General features: G+C 42.6%; 1 pseudogene; it reads right to left on the bottom strand.

The window, feature by feature from the left end:
- Positions 1 to 9271: 9271 nt before the first annotated feature.
- Positions 9272 to 9608, bottom strand: LOC111728630 (annotated as a pseudogene).
- Positions 9609 to 12435: the final 2827 nt, after the last annotated feature.

Here is a 12435-nt window from a genome sequence, read left to right as displayed (position 1 = left end):
TATCCAATGTACACACCCCTATTATGAAACTAATTTATACCTTTTATATGAAAGCTATAACCAAATAGCCTAAGAATATGGGGAGGGGGGAGAGATAATGGAGGGGAAAATGGGTGGAGGCAGGGGGTTTGGAGGGATCACTCCTGAGGTTTATCTTATAGGAGTACAAGTGAATCTTTCTAAGAGTAGAATGTGAACGTTTTAAAAGAATAACCAAGAACATGACATGAAGGCTGTGTTGACCAGCTTTATGGAAGTATTTTGGATTGCATGTGAAAACCCCACACTGTACCCCAGCAGTGCATTAATGTACATAGTTACCATTCAATTAAAAAAAAAAAAGATTTCTAATTCTATTTGGTTGAGCCTAGGAAGGTGGCATTGCTTCCAGGTATTGGTCCTTTTCCTTCAGATTTTCATATTTTTGGGAATAGAGATTTTTGTAGTAATCATTGAGGATTTTTTGAATTTCTGAAGTATCTGTTGTGATTTCCCTTTCTTGTTTCTGATAGATGATATTAGATATTTTACTTTTCTATTTCTGGAGGTTGGCCAAAGTTTTACCAATTTTGTTAATCTTTTCAAAAAACCAACTTTTTGCTTCATTGATCTTCTGAATGATTCTTTTTTTTTTCAATTTCATTTAATTCTACCCTAATTTTGGTTATTTCTTTTCTTCTGCTGTGTTTGGGGTTGGAATGTTCTTCCTGTTCCAGTTCCTTGAGGTGATCCATTAAGTTGTTGGCTTCCTGTCTTTTTGTTTTCTTGGTGAAGGCTTCCAAGGTTATAAATTTCCCTCTTAGGACTACCTTTGCAGTATCCCATGGGTTTTGATAATTTGTGTCTTTGTTATAATTTTGTTCCAATAATTTTGTGATTTCCTTCTTAATCTCATCTTTCATCCAGGTATTATTCAGCCTAAGATTATTTAGTTTCCATGACTTTTTTTGAGTATGAAGATTCCTGTTGCTCTTGAGTTCAACTTTTATTCCATAGTGGTCCAAGAAGATACAAGGAATAATTTCTATACTTTTAAATTTGCTGAGGTTAGCCTTGTGTCCTAGGATGTGATCTACTTTGGAGGATGACCCATGGGCTGATGAGAAGAATGTATATTCAGTTTTATTAGGGTGAAACATTCTGTAGAGGTCTGTAAAGTCCATTTGTTCTAGGGTCAGGTTTAAGTCTAATTTTCTTTGTTTAGTTTCTTCTTGGAGGAGCTATCCATAACTGTCAAAGGGGTATTAAAATCTCCAGCTATTATAGTGCAGGAAGATATCAAGTTGTTCATATCCATTAGGATCTCCTTTATGAATTGAGGAGCATTCTGGTAGGTTGTACAAATGTTAATTATCAAAATCTCTTCATGTTGGTGGTTTCCCTTGACAAATGGTGACCTTCTTTATCTTTCTTTATCTTTATTGGTTTAAAGCCAACTATATCTGCTACTAAAATTGCAACCCTGTTTTTTTCTGGTTTTCATTTGCCTGTAATATACAATGCCATCCCTTCACCCTGACTATTTCAATCCTTTAAGGTAAGGTGAAATTCTTGTATATAGTAGATATCTGGTCTGGTCTGAGTTCATGTATCCAGTCAGCCAGCCTGTGCCTCCTTAGACGACAATTTAAACCATTCACAATAATTGAGAGAATTGATAGGCATGTTTGTGTTTGGGGTGTTATGATTTTTAGATGTCCAGTGGACATTTTAAATTCTTTTACCACTGTGGAAGTTGGGTTTTGTTCAAAAATTTCTGGGTGAGTTTACTCTGGAGGTAGAGCATTGTGGAGGATGGGTCATTGTGGAGGATGGGTCTGAGAATATCCTGGGTTTAGTTATGGCAAATTTCTTCAATATGTCTATGTCATTAAAGTATTTGATTCCTCCATCACAAATGAAACTCAGTTTAGCTGGATACAGGATCCTGGGCTGGAAGTTGTTTTGTTTTAGGAAATCGAAGGTTGATGACCATCTTCTTCTGGCTTGAAATATTTTGGTTGAGAGATCTGCAGTTATTCTGATACTTTTCCCTTTGTAGGTAATGCTTTTCTTACATCTGGCTGCTTGCAGAATTTTCTCCTTTGTCTTAACTTTGGCAAAGTTAATCACAATGTGTCTAGGAGATGCTTTATTTGGATTGAGTCTTGCTGGGGTTCGGAAACTGTCTGCTATCTGAAGTTCTGTGTCTCTTACAATGCTTAGGAAATTCTCCTCCAAAATCTCTCGGAGTAGAGCATCTATACCTTTAGGACCATCCTCTTCTTCTTTGGGAATTCCTATAAGATGAATGTTTGATCTTTTGGAGTGATCCCACAACTCTCTCAGGGAATGATCAGTTTTTGCTCCCCATTTGTCTGCCTCTGTGAGTGTTTTGGAACATTCAAAAGCTTTGTCTTCAGTTTCAGAGATCCTTTCTTCTGCCTGGTCAACTCTATTACTGAGGAATTCTACTGCATTTTGGAGTTCCTCAACTAACTTTTTCATTTCCTTGAGCTCTGCTATCTCTTTTCTCATTATGTCCATATCTTTGGTGACTTGGGCTTTGAATTCATTAATTTCTTGAGACAACTTTAGAACTACTCTTTAGAATTCAATTTCTATCTTTTCTTCCATTCTATTTATCTTATATGTCACCTAGATTCTGAATTTGATTTCTGACATTGCTGCCATTTGTCTATGCATGGCATCTTCAGTTGTATCTCCTTTGTCATTTCTTGGGGGGAGGGGTGTTGATCTACTCTGGCTATTCATGTTGCCAGAGTTCTTCTGTTGGGTTCACACCATGTTTATTTTCCATCATTTGGTTATTAGAACTGATAGAGTGAGATTGAATTGAGGTTCCCAGGTAGTAGAGATAGCCCCTTACCAAAGTGCTAAGCTTTGTAATTGTGGCTTATCTCCTAAAACCTTACAAAGGCCCCTTTCAGAGTTTTGGCCAGAGACTCTGAGGACCTACTTGGTGTGATAATGCAAGCTAGATTTGTTTTGATATCAGCCAAAATCTACCCTATCCTAAGAAACCACAGTATTAGGTTTAATTAAATTGTCTCAGGCAGTGCAAACCATGTTCAACAGATAGGGATTCAAGGGTCTCCAACAGGACAATTGGAGCCTGGGATCCATACTCCTACCCTCCAGACTCAGTCCACACTGTTGTCCACTTCTTCTCTTGCAGGCCCAGTTGGAGCCAGAAGCCACACCCCTGTCCATGGGTCGCAGTTCACACCCAGCTAGCCTCTGCTTGACAGACTAGTTGGAGTCAGTGGACCACACCCTGCCTGCCAGTCTCAGTCCACTGCCTGACAAGCCTCTATTAGCAGGCTGTACTAGAGGCAGGGCACTACACCCTGCCCACAGGTCTCAGTCCTCACTCAGTAAGCCTCTGCTCACTAGCCTGCTGAAGACAGGGGACCACGCCTTAGCCCTCAGGTCTTGGTTCACACTCAGCAAGCCACTGCTAAAAAGTTCTGTTGGAATCAGGGAACCATGCCCTTGCTCTCAGGTCTCAGTCCAGACCTAACACACCTCTGCTTGCAGGCCAAGCAGGGGTTGGGGACCAGTCCTGTCTGCCAAGCTCAGTCCACACTGGGCAACCACACTCCCACTGTGGGTACCATCAGGGACAGGGGTTCTGCACCCTGTCCCACCAGACACAGTCAGAACCCAGGGTTAACATCACCACTGGCTGGGCATAGTCATAAGTAGGGGACTGCTCCTCCTCCCACTGAGTGTCCCTTTCTTCCCACACATTCTTTCTTCCCTGTTAGTCACAGATTCCGTCCTGATGGTTGGTAGTCTACACTATGCCCAGATCTCTCAGGACAAGACCAAACACTGTGCTCTGCAGGGGGCAGAACTTCAGACTGCCATGCAGGGGGGCAAGGGTGGACTAGGAGTTTGGACATGTGGCAGAAAATATCTGTTCAGTTTTATGCCTGGCATGGTGGTGTCTCCCTTCATAAGTGGGATCTCCCTGGAGAAAGAGAGAGACCTGGATGTTAGTGGCTTTCTCCAGTGAGGTAAAATGAGAGGTCTTTGTTCCCTGCTCATTCACACATAGCCTGTGGCAGGCCTCCTGCTGGGGGGAGGAGGTCTCCCGTCCTCTAGTTGATAGGCTTTGTACCTGTAATTTGTTTTCTTGAATGCTCTTCCTTGGAGTTACAGCTTGCCAAACTTCTTTCTTAGCTCAGCTCCCAATCTTGGGCTTCATAGAGTCCAATTCCATCTAATTTTTCTTCTTCTGCTCAGGAGCTTCTGCTGAGGGTTGCTACCAGTTGGCCATCTTCCCAGAATTCCCCTCAAATTCAAATTTCTGATGACTTTGGAGATTAAATATCATCAGGCTAAACAAAAATTTTAATTAGAAAGCTAACATATCCATGAGTATTGCTAACCTAACTTCAAGAAGAACAGAAATCAGTTACATGGAACTGAGCTGATTTGTTATGGCTTTTTGTTTGAAACATTGGTGATTCTTTCTGTGTTCTGTTTTCTGAAGTCAAGGAAACTATTTCATAGCTTTTATGAATGCGAAGGTACCCAGAAGGGAGTTTGCACTCACAATCAGGTACAATACTCAATATGTGACACGGGGAAAGGTGAAAACCCATATGTATATTACAACCCTATAGAGTCCTCCAATACGATACAATTAAGGAGCACCCAAAAGGAGTCACAGTCCCTGAAATCTGAATGCTGGCCCAGACCAAGGAAATAGGAAAGCCCCGCCAGGTGACTCTGAAGTTTAATGCCTGCAGTGCCACATGAAGGTGCTACAGCAGAAGTAGCTGAGAAAGAAACTATAAAACAGATCAGAAATACCTCTGTGCCTTAGATTTCATAGAAAAGTGGTGTGAAGTTGAATGTGAAAGGTGAAAATTTATGATAGAAGGCACCTGAGGCAGTGAGGACTGCAGCAAAAGAAATACTGCCATTTCTCATTTGTTAGAATGCTTGGCTTTTATGGGAATCCTCAAACAACTAAAAACAGATAATGGCCCATTATACCAGCACTAACTTTGAAAACTTACTACTTAATGAGCCAATACAAGCATACTTTACAATCCTATGGGCCAAGCCATTGTTGAATGTGCAAATAGCACCCTAAAAAACTATACACAAAAATAAAAAGGGGAATATGATCCCCATATCACACATCCTAGAGACATTATTAATAAAACTCTCAAAACTATTAATTAATTAATTAAAATTGAAATCCTGATAATATTTCTGCATTTCAATGGCATTTTCACAGTGCCCCCAAGCCAACATGGCCAAACCTTCATAAAGTGTTAGTTCAATCTCTAGATATGACTCAGTGGGAGGGCTCTACTTGGTCCTAACATGGGGGAGAGGGTATGTATGTGTTTCCACACCAACAGGCCCTGTGTGGTTTCTCACCAAAAGGATGAAACATGAGCTGGAAAGACACTTCAACTCCCGCAGTCCTCAGCTGCTCCAGGTGCCCTTCTACCAAATGAGCTTTCATCAGAACTAGCAACTACCCCTACCCCAGACCCATGGACACTCATAGTAACCTGGGGGTGACTTAAGAAACGTTCTCAAGATGCTGACTCTAGTGGGACGAATTGGTGCTCCACCTACTTGGGAGGAAGTTCCTGGCCTGCCTAACAGTGGTAGCTCACAACTCTGTTGAGGTGTGCTTTCTCCTATTAATGTTTTCCTCTGCCACCCAAGCTGAACACATCTGGGGCTCACTTGATAGAACCACTTTTCATCCAGACTGTGTTTGGGGGAGATTCCGAATCTTCCCTTTCCAGTAAGGACACCACCTGGTCTTTTTATGCCCCTCAGGTGACCTCTGTTGAATCAAATTCATTGGCTGTATTACCCTAACGTTTCTTTTTTTCATGGATAAGACCCCTCTATGCTTTTCCCTTCACCCATCCCAGCCTTGTGCTATGGTAGCATTCCAACTCTATTTACATTACTCTGCCAGACATCACAATATGACTTTCATGAATACCACTCTATGTATTCTCTCTATCTCTCTCTCTTTTGTTTTTTTGTCTGGGGCTGGGTTTGAACCCACCACCTTTGGTATATGGAGCGGGTGCCCTACTCCTTTGAGCCACAGGCACCGCCCTTCTCTCTCTTTTTTATTAAAGACAATCGGTCTTTGCCAAACTTATCTCCTTATATGTATTTTTCAGATTCCTCTTCCACGCCCAATAATGTTTGTCTTTCCAAGCTCATCTCACCCAACAAGTTTATCTCCTTAGCTGGGGCCGCTATGGCATTTGCTGAATGAAGCCAAATAAGCGTATTTGGAAGGGCATGTTTCTCTCTGGCCCAGATTTGCAAGTGTGTCAAAATGATTTATGTTCACCTTATTATTCTAAGCTTTGGCGAGTTACTCCCCTTTTCTTCCTTGGAACCTTGAAGCACCATACTATTCTCTCCAATGCCTCAGGCATGTTCTCAGTAAATTTAACCACTTCCTTCTCCATTGAAAGCCTTGTGTGTGCTACTGGTCCTTATGTGTTTTTATTAGCCCCCTCTTTTTAATTTCCTAACTCTATTCCCCTACTCTTTCATTTCCTACTGCTTGGTTAAGTACTTGTTTTTCTCATCATATTACTACTATAAACATCACTGCTGTTTTCATTATGAAAAGAAAAGTGGATGCCTGGGTTCCGGTTCACCTTGAGCAACCCTGGCAAGCAGACTCCACCTTACACATCTCAATTGATGTATGGAGAAAGCTAAGAGCAGAAAGGCTCCCTGTGAGCCTCGTAGCTTTCAAAGTCTCCACTGCTGCTTTACTTGTCTTTGCCTCAGTGGCCATAGCAGCTTTAACCAAATCTGTTCAAACTGCTCATTTTGTTGATAACATGATGGCTAACACCACCCAAGAACTTATGAAACAAGCTAAAATATCATGCAAAGACTTGATGCCCTTAAAGTGGCTGTTGAATAGCTTGGTAACAAACAACAAGCTTTACAAAAAGAACTGCTTTTCATTGTGACTTTAACAACATCAATATTTGTGTTACAGCAATTCCTTATAACAGTTTTCTGCACCCTTGGGAACTAGTTAAAAATCACCTAAATAATGCCTTCAATAACACTATGGCTCAGGACATAGCTGATTTATCTCATTAGCTACACAAACAGGCCATTGCCATCCAAACAGCCAGCCACTGTTCTGTGTTTAATACTTTAGAAAATGATTTTCAATGGTTATCTCCCTGTTATTTTTTTTCAAGACTAAATTTAAGAATGTAAGTTTTTAGTGCTTTCTTGGTCCTTTTCTTCATTATTTGCATCTCACTTGGATGATGGATGTGTCACCTGACTTGGTGACAGAGGAAACAAAATGAGATGTTTGCCTACATTCATCTGACCTTGTTAAAAAACAAGAGAGGGGAAGATGTAGGGGAAATTGTGACCTGATCCTCCATCCTAAGATCTTCTCACTTAAGCCTGTTTTCTGCATACTCTGACATTCAGCATAAACTTGTTTTCTGCCTAAAGAGACCTGGAGAGCCATGAGAAAGGTAAGTGAGCTGTGTCCATGCAGGAAGCCAGAAGACTGGTCTCCGGGAGAGAATGAGCTCATGGTGTATGACAATACCAGGCCAAAGGGATGGTAAAGATTCTCTAGACTCCACACTGTCTGCTGTTTCCCACATTTTTCCTTTTACTGATAATTTTTTTTGAAAGATAAACATTATTTATTTTTTAAAACCGTATTACTAGGAAAATATATCACAACCTGGAAAAAGAACACAGACAAGCTATATTATCATTTTAGTTACAGGCTGATAGACAAATGAGATTTTTTTTTTTAGAGACAGAGTCTCACTTTGTCACTGTCAGTAGAGTGCTGTGGCATCACAGCCCACAGCAACCTCCAGCTCTTGGGCTTAGGTGATTCTCTTCTCTCAGCCTCCTGAGTAGCTGGGACCATAGGTGCCTGCCACATCACCTGGCTATTTTTTGTTGCAGTTTGGCCAGGGCCGGGTTTGAACCCGCTACCCTCTGTATATGGGGTCAGCACCCTACCCACCGAGCCACAGGCACTGCCCGACAAATGAGATCTTTATCAAATAGACAAATGAGGTCTTTATCAAAACCACAGATGTGAGGGCAGGAACACTGCTTGTTGAGAAGACCCCAGGCAAAAATGGCATTTGGTAATGGGACACTGCCCTTCCTTTCCTTCAAGGAAGTCACAGCTCCTAGCCCAATTTGCTTACTTTCCCCTTGAATTTCCTGTTAGTAGGGGATTGTTTCAATATAGTCCTGGTAATTCAGGCACCTAAGTAAGCAAATTGGGTTTAAGCTTTCATTGCATTCTATGAAGACCATGTTCTTCCAAATCCAGCATTTCATAACTCTCTTCTATTCAGGCAGCCAACAGTTCCTTTTTTACTGTTGGCTTTTCCATGCTGGTATTTACCACAATCAAAATCCTATTTCTTTCCAAGGGGAAAGTGTTACTGCAACATTGTCATGTCACTCTGCTGCAGACAGCATCAGGGCCTACCAGCTAATAAGCAAGAAGTTCCACTTCCTGAAATCACTGTGATGTTGACTCTCATGTTTTTGCATGGTATCTGAAAGAGTCAACGGGTAACAATTTTAAGAACTGCACATCCACACCTTGATGGCCAGAAAAGGATATATCAAGAAAACTTTTCCAAGTTCCTATCCAAACTACTCTCCCTCCCAGCCCCACATCTTAAATCAATTTTGTGCCCTTGTATAAATATAATACAACCAAGCAAAATAAAAATGCAGAAACCTTTTTTGCCCCTTTTAAATTAGTGACCTCATGAATTTTGTTGTACAGATTGTGGAAAATGGTGTGGTGACACTTCTGGTAAATAGGAGGTTGGCAAGAAACAGAAATGCTTTCACTTAAACTTTACCAGATTATAGGCAGGTTAGAGGGAACTGCCTGCCTGCTGGTATCTATACGGTAAGAATTTGGTACCTTGGAGGGCATTGGCATGATATATAGGAGATTCTTACTGCCAGGACAAGCACTTGCCACATATAATATAGAGTCTAAAACACTCTCCTATACTATCTCTGACAAAAATATTAACACCAATTTTTTCCATTTCACTTTTCAGGTTTGAAACAAAGGAAAAGGAATCAATGTCCAGAGGCAAGTGACATATGCCTTAAACCTATTGCCATCCTTAATTTCTTCATTTATAGATTTTGCTTAAAAGACTAAAATTCCTTTTCCTTTTTAAAATAGACTCTTGTCCTCAGCCCTAGTGGCCACTGGCAAAGACTTTTATTTCCCAATGGATATGAGAGACTCCTTCATCTTCTGGGTCATAGTTGGGATGAGGTGCATGTGGTCATCAACACACTTAGTCACACAACTGTCCAGCTGCTGCTTCACATGGAGCTCCCTACTCCCTGCATCTATTGAATCTTTGGCTTTGTCATTGCAGTGCATGGTGCACCAGGCCAGGCAGTCCTAGAACTTCTCCAACTTGAGGGTCACCAGACACCAGAGCCTGAGCTTGATCCAGAGGTTCATGGCAGTGCTCGATGCACTGGTGTATCTGCTGCATGGACGCCTGGCTGTCTTCACAGCAGTTGGCGCTGCACCAGAACATGAGGCTGGAGTCTTGGGCATCTCATTCTCCATGGCTGCTACTGTCATGGCGGCGCCTCTGGGTCCGGTTCCCTGCCCTTCACTAAAGGTCCCAAAACATTTGAACTGCTAAGGCTGCAGAATATCTGGGTTTCTCAGCTGACCAGAGGCTACTCCACTTCCTTCTTCGCCAGTAATTATATTAAACTTTAGCGCTTGGTGAAAACAACTAAGCCCCCAAGTCAAGTGCAGGGGAGAAGCCCACCTACTGCTGATTTTTTGATGTCATTTTAAACCATTTCTTCCTGCTTTATGATAACAAATATGGACCTGAGGTTTGCTCAGTAGGACTCCATCAGAGCTCCTCAGTCCTCTACACACATAATTGATGTCAGTCTCTTCATTCCTCACATCAAACTCCTTCAGCTACCAGAGACCAAAACCATGAACTTCAATGGGCTGTCTGAGGGAAAATGGCCAGAGGGGACTGTTCTTTGGCTGTGTAGAGACTCAGTGGGTATCTATCTAGAAGGCTTCAGAGATGCAAATTACCCTGGCATGAAATTGATTAAAAATGTCTCTCCCATGGGCTTTGCAGAATGTTGGAAAACCCATAAGAGAATTAGTATAGTAGCTCAGATTAATCCTTAAATGAGTTGTAAGTAATCAAGTCCAGTCCTTCCCAGAACCTTTCACTTATCAGACATAGACTGGGCCTGGACCCTTTGCCTTAACCGCCAACCACTGCTGTGACCTCCTGTACTGAGGAGTTGTCACAGGAAGGAGAGGAATGAGAGCAAGATGGGGTGGCAGGGTAGGGACACTGGCAACAGGCCCTTCTGAAGCCCTTACCTTGGCACCACCTACCATGTCCTGCACAAGCTCTACAGTAATTAAAGCTAACTTAATTAGCACTTACTGAGTACTACTTACTGAGTAGTACTTACTTACTGATAAGTACCTAGATGGTCTCATTTAATCCTCAAAGCAACCCTATGAAGCTGGTATCATGACCTTTGTCATCAGTTTATGAGGAAATTGAAGTCCTAGAACAGGGATTGGTGAACTGTGGCCATGGACTAGGTCCAGCCCACCACCTGGATTTGCTAATAAGGTTTTATTGGGATATAGCCATATCTTTTATGTATTAGCTATAGCTGCTTCCATTCTATAACAAACCAGTTAAGTAGTTGTGACAGAGATCTGATGGCTCACAAAGTCTAAAATATTTATTTTTTGATCCTTTATGGAAAGGATTTGTTGACCCCTAACTTAGTGAAGGGCATCTTTTTGAAAAGAGGCTGAACTGGGCCATGAAGCTGGGCAGCTGCCAGTGGTGCCTCTGCTTTTAATCACACCTTCAGATTCTGTGGTCAAGACTGGCTTCCTCAGCTTGGTGCCAGCCACATACACCGGAGCTTGCAGATTCAAACGCAGCCTGGGCCTGCCAGACAACTGCAATACACCACCCCCCCCGAAATAGCCGGGTGATATGGCATGTGCCTGTAGTCCCAGCTACTTGGAAGGCTGAGGCAAGAGAATTGCTTAAACCCAAGAGTTTGAGGTTACTGTAAGCTTTGATGCTATGGCACTTTACCAAGAGTGACATAGTAAGACTCTGTCTCAAAAAAAAAGACTAGTTTCCTGAGTGTCCGCTCCATACAGTCACATCAGGCCTGCACTAGAGGGACACTTGATTTGGTGCTCTGCTTTCACCATTTTGAAATTCTTAATTTTGGAACAAGGAAGCTGTATTTTCATTTGCACTGGGCTTTGAAAATTAGTTGTGAATGTTCCTGCTAATGACAGCAACTATTATTGAGGAACAGATCAAAAGATGGGTCCCCTCCTCTACGTGGTCCCATGTCCAGGGTTCATATGGTCCATGAGCTAGAAGGATCAGTGGCCCCCAGCACCTTGGTCCTCAACTGAAGATAAGTGCTGTCTCCCCTTTCCTTCTGGTGCTCTCCTGGCTCACAGTCCCAGGGTTAGAGACAGCAGGACTGGGTCTGACTCTGAGGAGAAGGCCCCAAATCTTTGTTTGGATGCATTTCCTCCTTTACTGAGTTCATGAACAAGAGGGGCCTCAGGCACCCCAGACCCATAAACAAACAAATTTGTCTCTCAAGCAGTTTCTACTTTTATTCTTTTAGAATTAGGAGCTCATGGTCTATTCTCCCCTTTGTGTGCTTGCCTCACTCCTCAGACTGACCAGTGCTGCTGTTCTCTGGTGGAGCCTCTGCTTCTCTTCATGACCACTGCTCTCTATCAGGTTAGGTTGCCATGCCCCCACTGAAAAATTTACTTCCCCCAATAGCCCATCCCTGGTAACTTCTACATGATGTGGGCCCAGGGATAATGGGACTGCAGCCCAGGGCCCAGGGGCTTTCTGCTCCACCACTCCCCGGGTGCCACCGGTTGACTGTGGTGTGAATGGGGCCTGACAATTGTGCCATGAGTGGTTGTGTTCAGCTGTCCTTTTCCAGGTTCACTCCAGTCCTGAAAGGAGACCCAGACATGTCAGAGTGAGGATACTCTCCAAAGCCACATCCTCTGAGGATATCAGTGCCTGTGAGGAACTGGGAAGCTCATCTGGAAGAGGTCTGAAGGAGAGCTCAGATGTCTATCTTTAAATACTACAGGGAATGTTGTTTGGGGGAGAATCAGATTTACTGTCAGTGGCTGGAAGGGCATAAATAGGACAGTGGGCAGGGTTATAGAGAGGCAGATTTTAGCTCAAGATAAGAAAGAATTTCCAATCATCTAATGTCTTCAAAAAGCTGTTGTTTTGGGGCTGGAGGATGTGGGGTCTCCATTTTGGAGGTATTTGAGCAGAAGGTGGGAGATCA

Source organism: Otolemur garnettii, unplaced genomic scaffold, assembly GCF_000181295.1.
Source record: "Otolemur garnettii isolate 467f Iridium unplaced genomic scaffold, OtoGar3 scaffold00174, whole genome shotgun sequence".
Taxonomy (NCBI): domain Eukaryota; kingdom Metazoa; phylum Chordata; class Mammalia; order Primates; family Galagidae; genus Otolemur; species Otolemur garnettii.
This window is presented reverse-complemented; position numbering and strand designations above follow the sequence as displayed.